This window comes from Hoplias malabaricus, chromosome 17, assembly GCF_029633855.1.
Source record: "Hoplias malabaricus isolate fHopMal1 chromosome 17, fHopMal1.hap1, whole genome shotgun sequence".
Lineage (NCBI taxonomy): Eukaryota > Metazoa > Chordata > Actinopteri > Characiformes > Erythrinidae > Hoplias > Hoplias malabaricus.
In genome coordinates this window covers 29272206-29289559 of record NC_089816.1, presented here as the reverse complement: position 1 = coordinate 29289559, position 17354 = coordinate 29272206, and the positions used below count along the sequence as shown (strand labels likewise).

The 17354-nt window shown below is 42.7% G+C and overlaps 1 pseudogene; it reads right to left on the bottom strand.

Moving 5' to 3' along the window:
- The window catches only part of LOC136673503 (connector enhancer of kinase suppressor of ras 2-like), a 122061-nt pseudogene that overhangs the window by 7849 nt on the left and 96858 nt on the right, over positions 1-17354 (bottom strand).

Below are 17354 nucleotides of genomic sequence, written 5' to 3'. Positions count from 1 at the left end.
AACCAATCTCCTCGAGAGGGGCTGGATGCTCTTTCACTCTGGAGTTGCCCAGGGTGAGAGGCGTAAGGCAGGTGTGGGCTTACTCATAGCCCCCCGGCTTAGCGCCTGTACGTTGGGGTTTACCCCAGTGGACGAGAGGGTAATTTCCCTGCGCCTTCGGGTTGGGGAAAGGGCTCTGACTGTTGTTTGTGCTTATGCACCGAACAGCAGTTCAGAGTACCATGCCTTCTTGGGGACCCTAGAGGGAGTGCTGGAGAACACTCATTCTGGGGACTCCATTGTTCTGCTGGGGGACTTCAATGCTCACGTGGGTAATGACAGTGAGACCTGGAGGGGCGTGATTGGGAGGAACGGCCCCGCTGATCTGAACCCGAGTGGTGTTCAGTTATTGGATTTCTGTGCTCGTCACAGTTTGTCCATTACGAACAATCGATTTTATAGTCGTATCATCTGACCTGCGGCCATATGTTCTGGACACTCGGGTGAAGAGAGGCGCTGAGCTGTCAACTGATCACTACCTTGTGGTGTGTTGGATCAGATGGCGGGGGAGGATGCCGGACAGACCTGGCAGGCCCAAACGTGTGTTGAGGGTTTGCTGGGAACGTTTGGCAGAGGAACCTGTCAGATAGATCTTCAACTCCCACATCCGGCAGAGCTTCGACTGCATCCCGGGGGAGGCTGGTAACATTGAGTCCGAGTGGGCCATGTTCCGGACCTCCATTGTTGAGGCAGCTGAACGGAGCTGTGGCTGCAAGGTTGTCGGTGCCTGTCGGGGTGGCAATCCCCGCACTCGGTGGTGGACACCCCGGGTGAGGGGGGCTGTCAAGCTGAAGAAAGAGTCCTATCGAGCCTGGTTGGCTCAGGGGACTCCGGAGGCAGCCGACAGATACCGAGGAGCCAAGCGGCTCGCAGCCTCGGCGGTCGCTGAGGCAAAAACTTGGGTGTGGGAGGAGTTCGGTGAGAACATGGAAAACGACTTTCGGTCGGCTCCGAGAAGTTTCTGGCAAACCGTCAGGCGACTCAGGAGGGGAAAGCAGTTTTCCACCAACACTGTATATGGTGGGGGTGGGGAACTGTTGACCTCGACTGGGGACGTCACCAGACGGTGGAAGGAATACTTCGAGGATCTTCTCAATCCCACCGGCACGTCTTCCGCAGAGGAAGCAGAGCTTGGGGACCCCGGGGGGGGCTCGTCTATCACTGGGGCTGAAGTGGCCAAGGTGGTAGGGAAACTCCTTGGCGGTAGGGCCCCGGGGGTGGATGAGGTTCACCCCGGGTTCCTCAAGGCTCTGGATGTTGTGGGGCTGTCCTGGTTGACACGTATTTGCAACATCGCGTGGACATCGGGGGCAGTGCCTCTGGACTGGCAGACTGGGGTGGTGGTTCCCCTTTTTAAAAAGGGGGATCGGAGGGTGTGTTCCAACTATAGGGGGATCACACTCCTCAGCCTCCCCGGTAAGGTCTATGCGGGGGTACTGGAGAAGAGAGTCCGACCGATAGTTGAACCTCGGATCCAGGAGGAACAATGCGGATTCCGCCCCGGTCGTGGAACACAGGACCAGCTCTTTACCCTCGCTAGGATCCTGGAGGGTGCATGGGAGTTTGCTCAACCAGTCTACATGTGTTTTGTGGATCTGGAGAAGGCATTCGACCATGTCCCTCGGGGTATTCTGTGGGGGGTGCTCAGGGAGTATGGGGTACTGGGCTCTTTGTTACGAGCTATCCAGTCCCTGTACAAACAGAGCAGGAGTCTGGTTCGTATGGCTGGCAGTAAGTCCGACTGGTTTCCAGTCGGAGTTGGACTCCGTCAGGGCTGCCCGTTGTCACCGGTTCTGTTCACAATTTTTATGGACAGAATTTCTCGGCGTAGCCAAGTGGCGGAGGGTGTCCGGTTTGGTGGTCTCAGGATCCCATGTCTGCTTTTTGCAGATGATGTGGTCTTGTTGGCTTCATCGAGCCGGGACCTCCAGCTCTTGCTGGACCAGTTTGCAGCCGAGTGTGAAGCGGTAGGGATGAGGATCAGTACCTCCAAGTCCGAGTCCATGGTACTCAGTCGGAAAAGGGTGGAGTGCTCTCTCCAGGTTGGAAGTGAGATCCTGCCTCAAGTGGAGAAGTTTAAATACCTCGGGGTCTTGTTCACGAGTGAGGGAAAGATGGAGCGTGAGATAGACAGGCGGATCGGTGCAGCGTCAGCAGTAATGCGGGCTCTGTACCGGTCCGTTGTGGTGAAGAAAGAGCTGAGCAGAAAAGCAAAGCTCTCGATTTACCGGTCAATCTACGTCCCAACCCTCACCTATGGTCACGAGCTTTGGGTAGTGACCGAAAGAACGAGATCGCGGGTACAAGCGGCTGAAATGAGTTTTCTCCGCAGGATGTCTGGACTCTCCCTTAGAGACAGGGTTAGGAGCTCGGACATCCGGGAGAGACTCGGAGTGGAGCCGCTGCTCCTCCACGTCGAGAGGAGCCAGTTGAGATGGTTCGGGCATCTGGTTCGGATGCCTCCTGGACGCCTTCCTGGAGAGGTGTTCCGGGCATGTCCAACGGGGAGGAGGCCCCGGGGCAGACCAAGAACACGCTGGAGAGACTGGCCTGGGACTGGCCTGGGAACGCCTCGGTATACCCCCGGAGGAGCTGGCGTCGGTGGCTGGGGAGAGGGAGGTCTGGGTTTCTTTGCTCCGACTGCTTCCCCCGCGACCCGGACCCGGATAAGCGGTGGATAATGGATGGAATGGATGGATGGATTATGCTCTTAAATAAAATGACAATTGGGATTTATAAGTGGGAGAATGTTTGATTTCTGAAATACAATTATACATCACACAATCGCTTTCACACATATTTGTGTACATAATACATTACTTATTCAGGCTTAGGTTTATAAGAAGATCTTAAAAACCTCCATTTTCCTCTTGAAAGCAAGAGGAGATCTCAGATGGAGAAACAAAATAACTTTTGTAACAGGTGTTTATTCTGAATAAAAGATCCCATTTACCTCATGTACTACTCAAGTTGTAGTAGCAAGCTTAATAGTCACGTGTGCTTTAATTTCACATCTGTGCTCAGACACTGAAGAAGCGACTGGAACCCAGTAGTTTTTACGCTTTCAGTTCTTACGATGTGTCTGTTTTATAAAATGTATGTAAACCAGAATTATCACAAGTTTCCTTTTTGCCCAAGGCTTAAATTCCTATGTTATTTTAAGAGGAGTATCAAAGCATGTGCACAGCAACATTTGAGCAATCGTTGCATAATGAAAGGAAAAAAGTTAAGTAGGAATCAAGGTAAAAGACACCTGTGTGGACTAAGTACTGTATTTCAAAGGTATTATATAGCATATGTTTGTGCTCTGTCTATATCAAGTTATCAATAGTTAAATTTGAAAAGAAAGAAGTGGCAGTCACCAAAAAACCCCCTCCCCCCACCCTTCCTTTGAAATAGTGGCAAATATCACACTTATATTGACTTGACGCCATCTTGTGGGTGAATGTATCTCAGCAGGGGTGAATATATAAGACGGTTTCTGTACTATTCAAAAACTGGTGGTAATTAATAAGGCTGCAGTATGAAGCTGTTGGCCTGACTCTAATGAATCATTGCAAGATTAGAACCTCATTCCCTAAAGAGTTGGAGATTGGATATTTGTATTAAATATATTACACTGACAAAGTTGAGCATTATCAAGTCTCTGGGAGCATTAGCTTCTTGGAGTACGTATATCTGTTTTGTCAGAACATACCGAGGGTGTTCGATGGTACGTGTCACAGAGCGAAGAAGGTCCTTCCTGCTTTAGAGGCATGGAGCCATCGATATCGTCTTGATCACTTTCACTCCAGTAATCTGAAAGAGAAAGTAGCTTTTAAAAGCTTCTCACTTGCCCTCGCAAAGATCAAACTTAAGTAGAACAGCTCAGTGACTGTGTGTCAAGGGCAGGGAACATCTAATTCTGGCCTTACCCTCATCCAGCCGTGGCACTTTATCATCAGGCGTGTAACCAATAGCTGCCAGCCCCAGTCTGTTCATCCATCTGAAAGAGATTAGAGAGGTGAGCCCTTTAAAGATATTCCTCTACTTACCAATGTAGGCTTGGATCTTATTCTAAAAATTAAGCATTTTGCTTAAGATGAGTTACAACCGTGTCTAAGTGAAGGCTTCTAGCTGGTTTGCCAAGGTTATTCTGGATCATTTTAAGATGTTCTTCTTTCTTGATTAATGCATCTACTTTTGCACAATCTCCACTTCTACTAGCAGCAGAAGAACCCCAAAACAATGTGCAACAGCCAACATGCTCTACAGTTCTTGAGGCTGAATGCCTTACAATTTCTCCTCCAAACTGATTTTTCTTGTGTAATATGTCAATGATATGTCAATGATGATTTTAGCTGTACTCGAGGAAGTCATTTTTTTTATTACATTTACATTAATTTAGTAATTCAGGTATGTGTATGTAACATTTTAAACCTGTATGTTTGATTCAAATTTGTGATATATATTTATTATTAGTATCCTTTTTTTTATAAAGATGTATGGTGTTCAATATTTTTGTCATAGAAAGTTACAGAAATGTTTTAAAGGAAAGTTTAATGAAACCTAAAATGCCTGCATTTCTTTTATTACTATATTAATAATTATAATGAAAATATTCCACCCCAAAATCAGAAAGGTTTGGGACAATATGAAAATTCAGATTGTCAGCTGTAAATAATAAATAAATAAAATCTTCATCACAGAAGAAGAATAAATTAAGCCTTATAGATTTGTGTTTTTTCTCCTTTACAATGCTAAATGATCTACTGTAAAAAGACCTAAAAAGTTTCTCATAAAGATTAACCGTAAAATCTACTGTTGTTATAACAAAACAGCTTCTATGTATTTACTCAATATGTTTCAGACGGGAGGAGCTTAATGCTTTTTGCCTTTGTTATTTTTTTTTTCAATTAAAAGGAATTTGAAGCTGGAAGTGGCATCTTTTTGCACCTTCTACGTTCTCCTCCAGCCTTCATTTCTGTTTGTGAATAAATGATCACATTGTCACAATGGGAGCCCTCACTTCCAAACAGAAGATCGGGGGAGAAAGTCGTATCACTTCTTTTGCATGAATTGATAATCACAATCCATTTTTCATCCCTCTCTGCAAACCAGGCCCCAGCCATAGATTGACAGCACAGCTTGATGTTGAGGCTGGGAAAAGGGTAAAATGGAGGCTGGGTGACTGGGAGAGGGAGTTGGGGGGGGGGCACAGATACAGAACTAAATCATTTACACATATCATCCCATCTGAGCTGACATCCCTCTAAATTTAGCCCCCCTGTCCCGCCTTATGTTCCTGTCCCAGCAGAACAGAGCAGGAAAAGTTATTTGACTGTCACACTGAGTTTTCCTGCTTTGGCTCTATTTAAAAACTAAAATGAAATAAATAATTTGCTAAATCCTTCGGTCCAAAATGAGAGCAGATGTGGGACAAACAGGTTCACACGTTGATCACCGAGGTCTCTGGAGAGCACAGTAATGAGAACATGGCCGAGAATAGAGCCACATTGTCCGCCTTCCTGATTATCCAGCTGTCCAACCTATAGGCCAACACTGATTGGTTGTGGATAGCTGCGTCACAAATGGAGCGACAGCCATCATGCGTCATGCATAACCTTAGCTTGATTAAGGAGCTGGCTGAAGTTTTAAATATATATACAGTGTACAGAGTAATTGCCTCATCCTCCTTTGAGGTCATTACTGATTGGCAGATTTGTTCATTTAGTTCAGAGCAGCGGTCCAAGCAGCCTCTTATGAATTCTACTCAGAATGACCCAGAAAAGAATGAACATGACCTCATGTAGTCTGAAGTCTAAAATATACTATAAACAGTGGTTCTCTTGCTTTGAGTAGAACAAATATTTTGAACCTTTCAGTTCTTCATTCTTAACCGTAAAATATAATTCATAACCCAGTTAGAATTCTATTTTTCAATGGCTGCATGTACGCCATATTGAAGTGAACAGACATGGGCCAACTGTCATGAACTGGGCTTGACTTAAGTTATGGCACTTAAGGCCAGACATGGACCAAATATTGATTTAGTCCAGATTTGTTGCACAACACACTGGGTGTCTTGCCCATGTAAGTTGTACCTGATGCTGCGTAGAGGCAGCCTGAGTCACATTCAAAGCCAAATGTGGCACATCTGCAGTTCTCTGCTGGCCCACATTTGGCAAGTTCTCATTACTGTGCTCTCCAGAGACCTCGGTGATCAACGTGTGAACCTGGCCAAACTTTCATTGCTACCTGGGTAGGCTTGGAAAGCCGTTTGTGTTTGTAGTTGATGATGAAATATCCAGAGATAGGCTATGGATATTTTTCTTATGTTTTTAGTTTGTGAATCAGCAAAATGCTCCAAATAATAGCTCATACATTTCCAAATGCAATGGTTCACAGTCGAAGGAGCTAATGTTCCATTTAAAAATGCATAGAAATGCTAGCTGGCAAAATGATACAAAGAGAATAATACGAGCATGTATGGAAAATCACAGAGGAGATCCAGAGCTGCTGTTTATTTATTGGTTGTGATAACTGAATGAATATACCACACATATGACTTTGAAATCCTGTAAATGCCAATGAAAAGCTATGAACTATGTTCTCCATAGAATAGAATTAAACTAATCAATAAATGTTATCGCCCAATTGGAGATTTTTAAATGCAAGTTGCTCTACTTGTTTTATTTAAAGTGGAATTTGTCATCAGTCACATTTTTGTTTCTAGCAAAAACTTATTATTATTGTTATTATTATTATTATTATTATATTTCAAGTTTTCTGCAGTGACAACTATCAGGCAGGTTTGGAATGAAATTTCAGAGAGGGATTAAAATCCTGTACTTTTCAGTAAATTTGTTGAGTAGATATTGAGTAGTGCCACGTGTAAACAAAGCCATAACATGTAGCTACTGTAACAAGTTGTCATATGGTAGGTCACTGAACTGTGCAGTTGGGCTGACTGATCCATTAGATGCCCTGGATACAAAATCTGTTCAGGGTGCACGAATGGGGGAATGGCAGCTAACAAAATGTACTCTGAACAATCATTTATACATTGGGCAGCAAAGAAAGAGAAACATGCATAACTTATTCATGTAAAGGGTTTAAGAGTTTGGTCCTGGGAAGAAAATAATTCTCTCTGTGTGTATTCACGTGTGATCAGTGACCAGGAAAATAAAACATCAGCATCCTAAGGCTATTGTCTTCTTTCATTCACAGTGTTTGGGCTAAAATGGGCCTTTAATAGTATCACGCACTATACATTTGTCGTCTTTGATACAATCATTAATTTAGAAATACATTTAATTTATGCAGCTCATGCAGCACTGGAAAACTTTCTTTGGGTAAAAAATCATTCGATATAATGTGTTTTTTCCCCACTCCAACAGCACATGCACACAGTAGCAATCTTTTCTGTCTGTAAAACTGTGTAAAACATAAATAGAAAATAAATAAAAATACTCTGAAATGGCTTGGATGTAAATTAATTTATTGTAATTTAACACAAGCCAATCATTTAGAGCTTTACACGGGGCCCGTACTACTTTCTTCCTACCTGTAACCACAGTGTTTCTATTATCTGTCACTGAATGTTTAAATCTTAAACCTAACCACTAGGGTTGCTGTGGCCATTTATAATCTGATAAGCAACCAGCTACACTGTACAGCTAAAGCCTAATTTATATTTCTACATCAAAGCAAAGCCGTAGGCAACGCGTTGACGCGAACCCTGTGCCATAGCATTCACCGTTGCCTGACGTGCAAGTTCATAGTGAGAGATTTCCTCAAACAATGTGTTTACATCAGGGATAAATAAAAACGTTGAACAACGGAGTAATACAGATGTCTCTGGGGAAAAAATAATGAGAAGTGGAACAACGTAGGAAAAACTTGCTGGCTTTGTATTTGTTACATTCTTGGCACCTCATGTAAACTATGCTCTGTCCCAAACAATGACCTACTCCCTAAATAGTGTACTTTAAATATTTATAAAACTAAATCTACTACACCACTACATTGTGTACTACATAGAGTAGAGGAAGATGTTTGAGATTCAACCCTAGTGTTGTGGCAGTGCAATTGCAGAGCAACACAGACACCAATGCAGTAGTATAAACACTTGCAACGGCGTAGGGCTCTTGCATAGCCTGCGGAGTAAACTCTGCGTCGAGTCAATGCAGAAGTATAAATCACCCTTAAGTCTGGTCCCGGACCATGAGAACCCCACACCCACTACATTGCTAGCTTCACAGGGGTCATCAGGCTCCTCCCTTTGGTCAGTGTATTTTTGCTGAATTAAGCCCAACAGTTAGGACACCTCCGGAAGACTCAACATTTGAAGTTCAGCATCCCAGAACTAGCTTTGCAGCCCCATCATGCTCTTATATGTAGAGTCACCTTGGCCTCCCTGGTGACTAAGGCCATACCAAGCCCCACTGGCACCGTTAAAACATGCTCAGTGCAGCCTGTTCCATGTGGACTTTATGGATTACACCAACTGCCAGCACTATCAACAAACGTTAATTCCTCACCGACCTCCCTGGTGACTAAGGCTGTACCTAGCCCCACTGGTACCATTTAATGCATGCTCAGTGCAATCAGTTCCATATGAGCTTTACATGACACATCTCTAACAAACACAATAACACAACACAGCACCCCACTCACCTGCCCTGTCCTTCATGTATCTAACACACAACACACCCCAGCCATTTAACATTTTGAATGTATTTCCCAAAATATTCTGTGCTTTCCTTATCCACAGCTTCTAACTAGAAATTTCAGGTACTTCTGATCCCTCCTTCACAGCTACTGTTAAAAATATAGATGATACAAAAGGTTCTTTGAGTAAAGCCATAGAAGAACCTCTTTAAGTTCCTTGAAGTACAATTTTTGCTGACTCATTTAAATGGGTAAAGAACATAGTGAAAGATTTTTAAACCTTTAAAATGTTCTTCACAGTTATGAATTTCTTAAACAAACATGGTTCTTTATGGAACCAAAAGTGTTTTTTCAATGCCATCACTCAAAGAACCCTTTGTAGCAATTTTACTTTTAAGAGTGTACCCTTAGCTTTCACCATCTAACACCAAACTGCACAAGTAAAGATGTGGCAGACTTTGCTACAGATCCCTTAACACCTGTTTCTACAAGTCTTATATATGCCTACCACCCATGTTCTCTCATCTCAGCCACCAAGTCTGGGTACTTCAGCTTTTTTTCAGCTAATGCAATGATGAACACATTAGTTTAGTAAATGTCAAACACTACTGTTTTCTTTCTTCAATATATAACGTCTTTGGGTGTATATGATTGTCAGTGAGCTAAAATTGAGGTCCTCTCTTACCTGTTCATTTCCTCCAAACAGTCTGTGGCAAAGAAGAAGCTCTTGATTTTGGGGTGACATGCTTTGAAGGCACTGTAAGAGAGAAGTAAGGTCATTCTACAAATGCAGCAAAAGTAAGACTTGCATTTTCACTTGAGTAAACCATTAACTACGTCTACATACAGCTTTGTCAACAGTAGTAAGTAATTAGATTGTATGTCCTCTTACCAGTGATAACAATGTTTGTTTTAGTGTAATTGCAGGTTCCAGAATTAGTGATTTGGTGGCTCTGAGGCATAATACATGCTGCATTTTTAACCCATTAACCCTGCAATTCACTACTGTCAAGCTTTAACACTGCTTAAAAACAAACTCTGAATTTATAATTTGTAATTTATACCACATAGTTTAAAGTTTATAATTTCTGGTAAATTTCTGTATTATTGTCCAATTTTTTTCAGCAAATACTAAAGCATAGGCAAATCAGAACCCCCATATGAGAAACCAAAAACACACAGGAAGGCTTAGCTGAACCAGGAGTGGTGGTGCACCATTCCACTACGCAGCATTACTTGCACAAACATAATCCTTGTGGACAAGATCTTATATATAAGATCATTTTGTTCATTTAGAAAAATGAGGAAATCTATTTCAGCTTTTGGAATGGTCCTTAAAGTCTCCAGATCTTCAAAGAAATGTGTTGACACACTAGCCAAAACAGTCTAGAGACCTTAAAATGATTTTTAGCTTCTACAGAAAACATTTGCAAGCTACGATTTCTGACAAACGGGATGGAATTAAGTACTGACACGAGTATCGACATTCTGCACAAGCCACATTGTTGTTTTATATTGTTGTTGATGTTATGTCATGAAAGACTTCAGTGATATGATATAAATGTAAGCAGATGTAGATATAAGACTTGAACATGTAGCACACAAAACACCCCAGTGGAAGCCTTAATGTTGTTAAAGTAGTTTCTGACATTGTCGTAGTGCTGTGTGTGGAGTACTGATACAGCTTTAAGGAGGAAATGAAAGCAAGAATGTGAAGGAAACAAAAACACTGTTTTGTTTAATAGTTTTGGATGATCCAGTGACCTGTGTAGAGTCTGTGTTCTGATTGACTGTGTTCATCTTATGATACGACAACACTGTTATGTTCACTTACCGTCTTTACATTCGTATATCTTTCATTACTTATCGGCTGCTCTCAGCATGGGGCCAGTGTGATTGTGCCCCAAAGCTCAAATAATTTGGCAAATACTATGTTTTATATTTGATTACTACAGAGGTGTTAAAAAAATATTGAAACCCTATTTAAGAAAAAAACTAGTGTCATTTGGCCTATTGACTGTATGTATTACTTTTGTTCACACTTTTTACTTTTTACTTTACTTTTGTCACGGTATGCGGCATGGTGGCGCAGCAAGTAGTGTCGCAGTCACACAGCTCCAGGGACCTGGAGGTTGTGGGTTCGATTCCCACTCCGGGTGACTGTCTGTGAGGAGTTGGTGTGTTCTCCCCGTGTCCGCATGGGTTTTCTCCGGATGCTCCGGTTTCCTCCCACAGTCCAAAAACACATGTTGGTAGGTGGATTGGCGACTCAAAAGTGTCCGTAGGTGTGAGTGAATGTGTGTCTGTGTTGCCCTGTGAAGGACTGGCGCCCCCTCCAGGGTGTATTCCCGCCTTGTGCCCAATGATTCCAGGTAGGCTCTGGACCCACCGCGACCCTGAACTGGATAAGCGGTTGAATGAATGAATAAATAGTGTTTGAAAAGCCTCGCATATCTGTCACTGTGAATGGTAAGTGAACCAGGACTGAAATACAGAAATATATATTTTTCTTGTTTCTGCCAGACCAGGGGAACACAACTACAAGTTAAAAACAATAATCAAAAGCATATGTTTCTTCTCTCCTTAAAATTAAAGCAATAACGTGTAAAAGACCAACAGGAGACGATTGGTAGAGAAGCAGTGGACAGTCTCTTATGCCTTTCCTGCAGCACATGTAGCCTGAGGAGTGTGATATGACCAGTAACACCACATTAAAAGCTGTGAAGGAGCTTGGCTCATTAGTTAGTGCTGGGATAAGAGGACATGAGACAAGCTGTAATGAGTGACCATGCCTTGTGAGGGATGGCCCAGTCCAGTTTCAATCTTTCATTGTGCATCTTCATCAGCACCAAGGCTCCGGCCCCATTTATTAATTCTGCCATGACTCCATCGTTTGTTTCCCTACCTCAGCGAGGTAATGTATGCTTTATATTACCCAGAGGGCAAAGCGTATTCTGTGTGGGAAGCAGAGTGAGGGGGGTGGGGGGAGTGGAAATGAGAGTGCTCAAGGGAAACCTGAAGGAGACTCACAATTTCCGCCTGCATTCGATTGCTCTGTCAATTCGGAACTCGGGCAAGCTGATGAAGCCCTCAGCCTTCTCATCCTGCAGAGAGAGAGAGAGAGAGAGAGAAATGTGTGTGTGTGAGAGAGAGAAAGAGAAAGTGTGGCAGAGAGAGAGAGAGAGAGAGTGAGAGAGAGAGAGAGAGAGAGAGAGAGAGAGAGAGAGAGAGAGAGAGAGAGAGAGTGAGAGTGTGACAGACAGGGAGATTGGATTGTGAGGGTTTGTTAAGTAAAGGAGGACTGGATGATTGAAGTTTTAGAAAGCATGACGTTGGCAGCATGGGGAGATAAAAGGAAGTGGCAAATCCGTAAAGTAAATGGAGAATATTACTTATGCAAACTTAAAAGTCTGTTTGATTTTGGTGGTTATCTGACTCATTGTCCTGTATAAGCATGGCCATAGCATCATAGCTTTGAATGTGAACTGTACATAGTATAACTTTTGCTCTCTTTTTTAGAGGTTGTGTATATAATAACTACAATGAAAATGGGAGTGGCTTTACTTTAGGTTGAGTTATAGTGTATATATATACAAATGTTTGTTTTTGTGTTTTAATGATTTAACAATGCAAGGAATTTAAAAAGGCATGTTTTTGCAGTGAAGCGCATTTTGAAAATTCTTATTAATTCTTATTTAAGAATTAGAATTAGCATTAGACTCATTTTACTGGCTACTGTGCTTTCACACATAGAAATTTGTTCTCTGCTTTATCCCAATACGTGCAGTGAAACACACATTTACACACAGAGGGCAGCCCTAGCTATGGTGCCCGGGGAACAGTTGGGGGTTAAGTGCCTTGCCTCAAGGGCACTTCTTCATGACGTCTTGACCTGCCTACTCTGGGGATCGAATCGGCAACCTTCTGGTTACAAGCCCAGTTCCCTATTCAACCAGGCCACTGCTTATTAAAACCCCACATTTACATAGCACCTTGGTGTAAGACTATTCAGTGGATGTATATTTGTGAAAATCAGGTGGAAGGAGTCAGGCTTACGTTTTGGTTGGTGTACCAGTAAAGGGAAGAATCCTTCAATATGAACCAGTATTTCTTCCACTTTTGAGTGAAGTACCCTTTGGCATCTTTCTTCTTCCATAACCAACCCTCACAGTCTCCATGGCCCAGATCTTTACAGGAGATTTTCCTGCGGCTGCCGCTGGTCAGGGAGCCTACAGCACAAACGGTCAGGTATTTTAAATGAATAAAATATCTTCAGCTTGAATAATTCTATATGTAAACTGCATCACTCATCTTTGATTTGATGGTAAAATTTGGTAACATACCTTTAGTTCTCTTTTTGGTTTTAGTTCTTAATGAAGTATAATGGAATGACTGTTGAAAGGAGAAATAATAAAAACATCTTGTTGGAAGATCGTTTTACATGTACAGTCTACTAGCATCCAGCTTTAGTGTTTTGTATTCCTCCATTAAAGGAAAATAATCTGAACTGCTGCTGGCATGGGGTCCTGCTTTCTAAGGTTAAGCTAGCAAGTTCCAACAAGCAATATAGGACAGATAAGCGCCCATAGGAGTTTCATGAGGACTGGTTAATTTTTAATAGATCATTTTTAATTGAGTGGTTCATATTTAATGGAGAAATTTCACAGGGCTTGTATGCTTGAAGCTTGCCAACATTACCAAGCGCTGTATACAATGAACGATCACTGAATTAGGAAAACCTACCTCCACTAGTTCCACTGACCATACAGGAACACTTCGTAACTGTAGACCACCTGATTCTCTGCATACTTTCGGTCAGGACCACCACAGAGCAGATATGATTGGATGATTTTCAGCTTTGCAGTGACACTGACAAGGGGGATGTGTTAGTGTGTGCTGTGCTGGTTCGAGTGGATCAGACACAGCAGTGCTGCTAGAGTTTTAAAGCCCTCTTTGTCACTCCTGGACTGAGAAGACCACCAAAAATATCCAGCCAACAGTGTCCTGTGGGCCGTATTCTGCGTCACACTGATGAAGGACTAGAGGATGACCAATGCAAACTCTGCAGCAACAGATGGGCTGCTGTCTCTAACTTTACATCTACAAGGTGAAACAATGAGTTCGGTGTGTTTAACAGAGTGGACAGTGGACACAATGTTTAAAAACTCGTGGAGCACTGCTGTGTCTGAGCCACATGTACCAGCGCAACACACATCAACACGTCACTGCGTGTAGGGGTCCTGACCAAGGAAGAATAAGGGTGAAATGGGGATAAAGTATGCAGAGAAACAGGTAGACAACAGTCTGTTATTGTAGAACTACAGAGTGCTCCTGTATGGTCAGTGGAGCTGATTAAATGGACAATGAGTAGATACAAAGTAGGTGTTCCTAATCCAGTGATTGTTCAGTGTAAATTCCATTTTGTTAATAACAGCCTGTGAAACGCTGACCAATTCAGCTTATGATTATGAAGATTTACCTTCCTCATGGACGTTCCTCCTTGTATTTCCATTCCAGATCCAGGATACCTGCACATATTAAACAGTTTCAGTGTCTGCAGGATGTTTACTATGGAAGCTAAGTGGTCAACAGAGCAGCTGGTCAGTTCTCACCTCTCTGGTTCTGCTCGCAGTGTGTCACCGGCTCTCTGTTGCTGCGGAGAGGAAAGTTTAACACGTCACTGTCAATCTGCTCCAAGTAATGTTCTATTATGTGAGTCATCTTGTACTTGCAAGCACAGATTTGGTGAGTGGTAAACAATACAAAGATTCTGACTCCCACTCCCTGAAGGAAGATGAAAAGTTAAAACAAGCTCCTCTGCTGTGCATGAACTGAAGAATACAAATGGTCCATTTAGCTCCTCTTGACTGGTGAGAAAAATCATTGTGGTTCAATTACTCTTCACCAAACTTGCAAAAGTCAGCCAGCAAAACAGATGTGGATTACTTTCTCATACGCTTGCCTATTTAGCCACCAGCTGGGGCTTCCAAAGGCTCATCCTTCAGCGTGAGACCTCAGCTGAAACATCATGTCCATGTCTAATACTGTCTCATCCTACCCCATAACTGAAGCAGAGTGTATTTTCTTTTGAGTTTCTGTGATAGAGATGTGCCTTGACATGACTCTCATTACAGGCAAATGGCTTCCGAGGCACTGTCTCATCCTGAGTGCCACGTGCGAACCCGTTCTTCTCTGCATTCGGCTTGACTCATGGTCTTTATTTTTCTCGCTCTCTCCCTTCCATCTCACTTTCTTCCTCACGTAGAGGATCTCACAGGGCCTGTCTGTGTGCTGACACCAGGCCTTTAAGCCCTCAGCTATTCCTGTCACATCTCTCCCTGTCTGTTCTGCAGGACTCTAAAGGAGAGTGTGACTGAGAGTGGCTATGTCATTTACACCTTTGACTGACAACTCTAGGTCTGAAACTAATAGTGTGGCATCATAAAAGTCTAAGCTGTGGGCCTGTGCTGTTAAGAGCACACTCTTATTGAAGTAACTGTGAAAACTAAATCCTAAAAAAGTTAACACTGTGTTAACACAGTTTATTTTTCTTTTTTTGACCATGCCTAACACCGACAAACAGCAAACACAGCAAATACAGTTACAGCTTTTGAGTTGAAACTTAAAGTAGTAGTATTTTACCTTAGAATTACAGCTTAAAATCACTGTGATGATTCACTGACCTGTAATAAGGAGTGTACAACCTCTGTCATTACTACTCCAGGCTCATCACTGCTGAGATTGCGCTACAAAACTTTTAGGAAAGGGTAGGAAACCACACCCTTCCCCGGAAGCCAAGTAGCAAAAGTATAAAATATTATGTAATGTTTGCTTTTTTTGTGTGAATTTTGTGGTTGTAGTATAATGTCAGCATATATATATGTGGCTACTAACCAGAGGCGATTGCTCTAAGACTGCAAGGGAAGCTCAGCTTCCCCTAAAAAATAAGTGATCAAATATATTTTGTTGTGTGTACATGTCATTGAATTAATATGCACAACAATGCGCTCAACTTTTGTTCAGAATCAGCTTCTTATCGCTGGTAAAGACGCGGCTTTCCCGCAGCTTCACAGTGTTTTAAATAGCGAAGCAGCGAAGTGCAGCGAAGCGAGACGAGTCATTGGATAAATGCTGGGCTTTGTCCCGCCCATCGGACGCTCAGCGTCTCTGGGGGTCTATGGGGCAGTGGGCTGGCCTCGGCTGGCCCGGACGCTCAGCTTCTGCATGATAATTGGATGATCTGTCTGAGGCTGAATACCTTTTTGATTGACAGCGAAATGAGCGAATCAGCGATCCTTTGGTGTAAAGATCCGTGGGAGCATTACATTTTCATTCTGTTCTGAGAGCCGTAGACTTTCTTAAACCTCTTAGCAGCATTTTCTTTGTTAAAAACGACTAGCGACAAATCCAGCTTCTATTTCTGGTGGGTTTTTTTGTAGCTGCTTGTGTTTGGAGACTGACTTCTATCACTCTTTCTGACTTCTATCGCAGTGTCTGTCCAGCGGGTGCTGCTGAGCCCCTCCACCGTCACAAAGCACTCACAGGCGGACACACTTCACATGGGCCAAGGCCGTTTAAGCAGCCTAGGTCTGCTGGCCATTGAGAGGACACTAGTCAAGTCCCTGGAAAAGACGCCTTGTTGGTACGACAGGGTCAAAGGTCATTTTCTTGTAGAATTTACGTATAAATAAACCGACACATTTTATGATGAAGGCCAAAATTGAGCTTCCCCTCCTTGAAAGACCAGCATCCGCCACTGCTACTAACGCATGTTTAATCTAGTAAAACAAAACTGAATATTGAGTGTCAAAATTTTACAGTCATTAAGCTTTTTACTTTCATGAAGACTTGTCTTTTTGGATTATTTGAAATGCCACTTTTTGCCTGATTGATGAGTTAATGATAAATAAAGCCTGACTCTGCTCTTTGAAGGTATCTGCTTGTATCTGCTTTACCATTATATCTGCTATAACACTTAGCATCTTAAACCTGTGAAGCTCAACATATATGTTTCTAGAAAAATATTATCTATCATGAGTACAGTGAATATGGTATCAATGTAAATTAAATTGTTATATTTCTTAAAACTGAAATAAGACTTCAGCTCATACGTTAGAACATAGGGACCTCCCCGATTACGAGTGGGTATTTCTCACATTGTGTATAATGCTAGTTCACCTGGCATGCTAAGTCTTGCCATGGCCTAAATGAAATTATTAAATGAATAACCATGTTAAGCATTGTGTGAAATACCCACTTCCAATCAGAGGGGCAGATCCACAATATTCAAATGCAGGCATTTAACAGATACAACAACACTATAATGAGTTCTTTTAAATTTCATTTTAGGGACACCTAGTTTTTTTTCTCCAATTCTTTAATAGGGGATTCTGGTCTGCCTGCATGTCATACCTTGGTATTAAGTCAGTTAACCACCTCCATAAGCCAACATACAGACATAAGTTCTGCAATGTGTTTGAGCAGAGCATTTGAGGGCTTTGCGTAGGTGTAGCATGGAGAAACAGATGGGCACAGATGCTTTAGGCACACTCCTGGACTCGCACTAACCCCAGCTGACATGAGCGTTTGTGAGTCATAAACAATGCAAGACAGCAACAGAACACACTTTAAGGACCCTAGAGTTGGACCCACTTTCTTTGTCG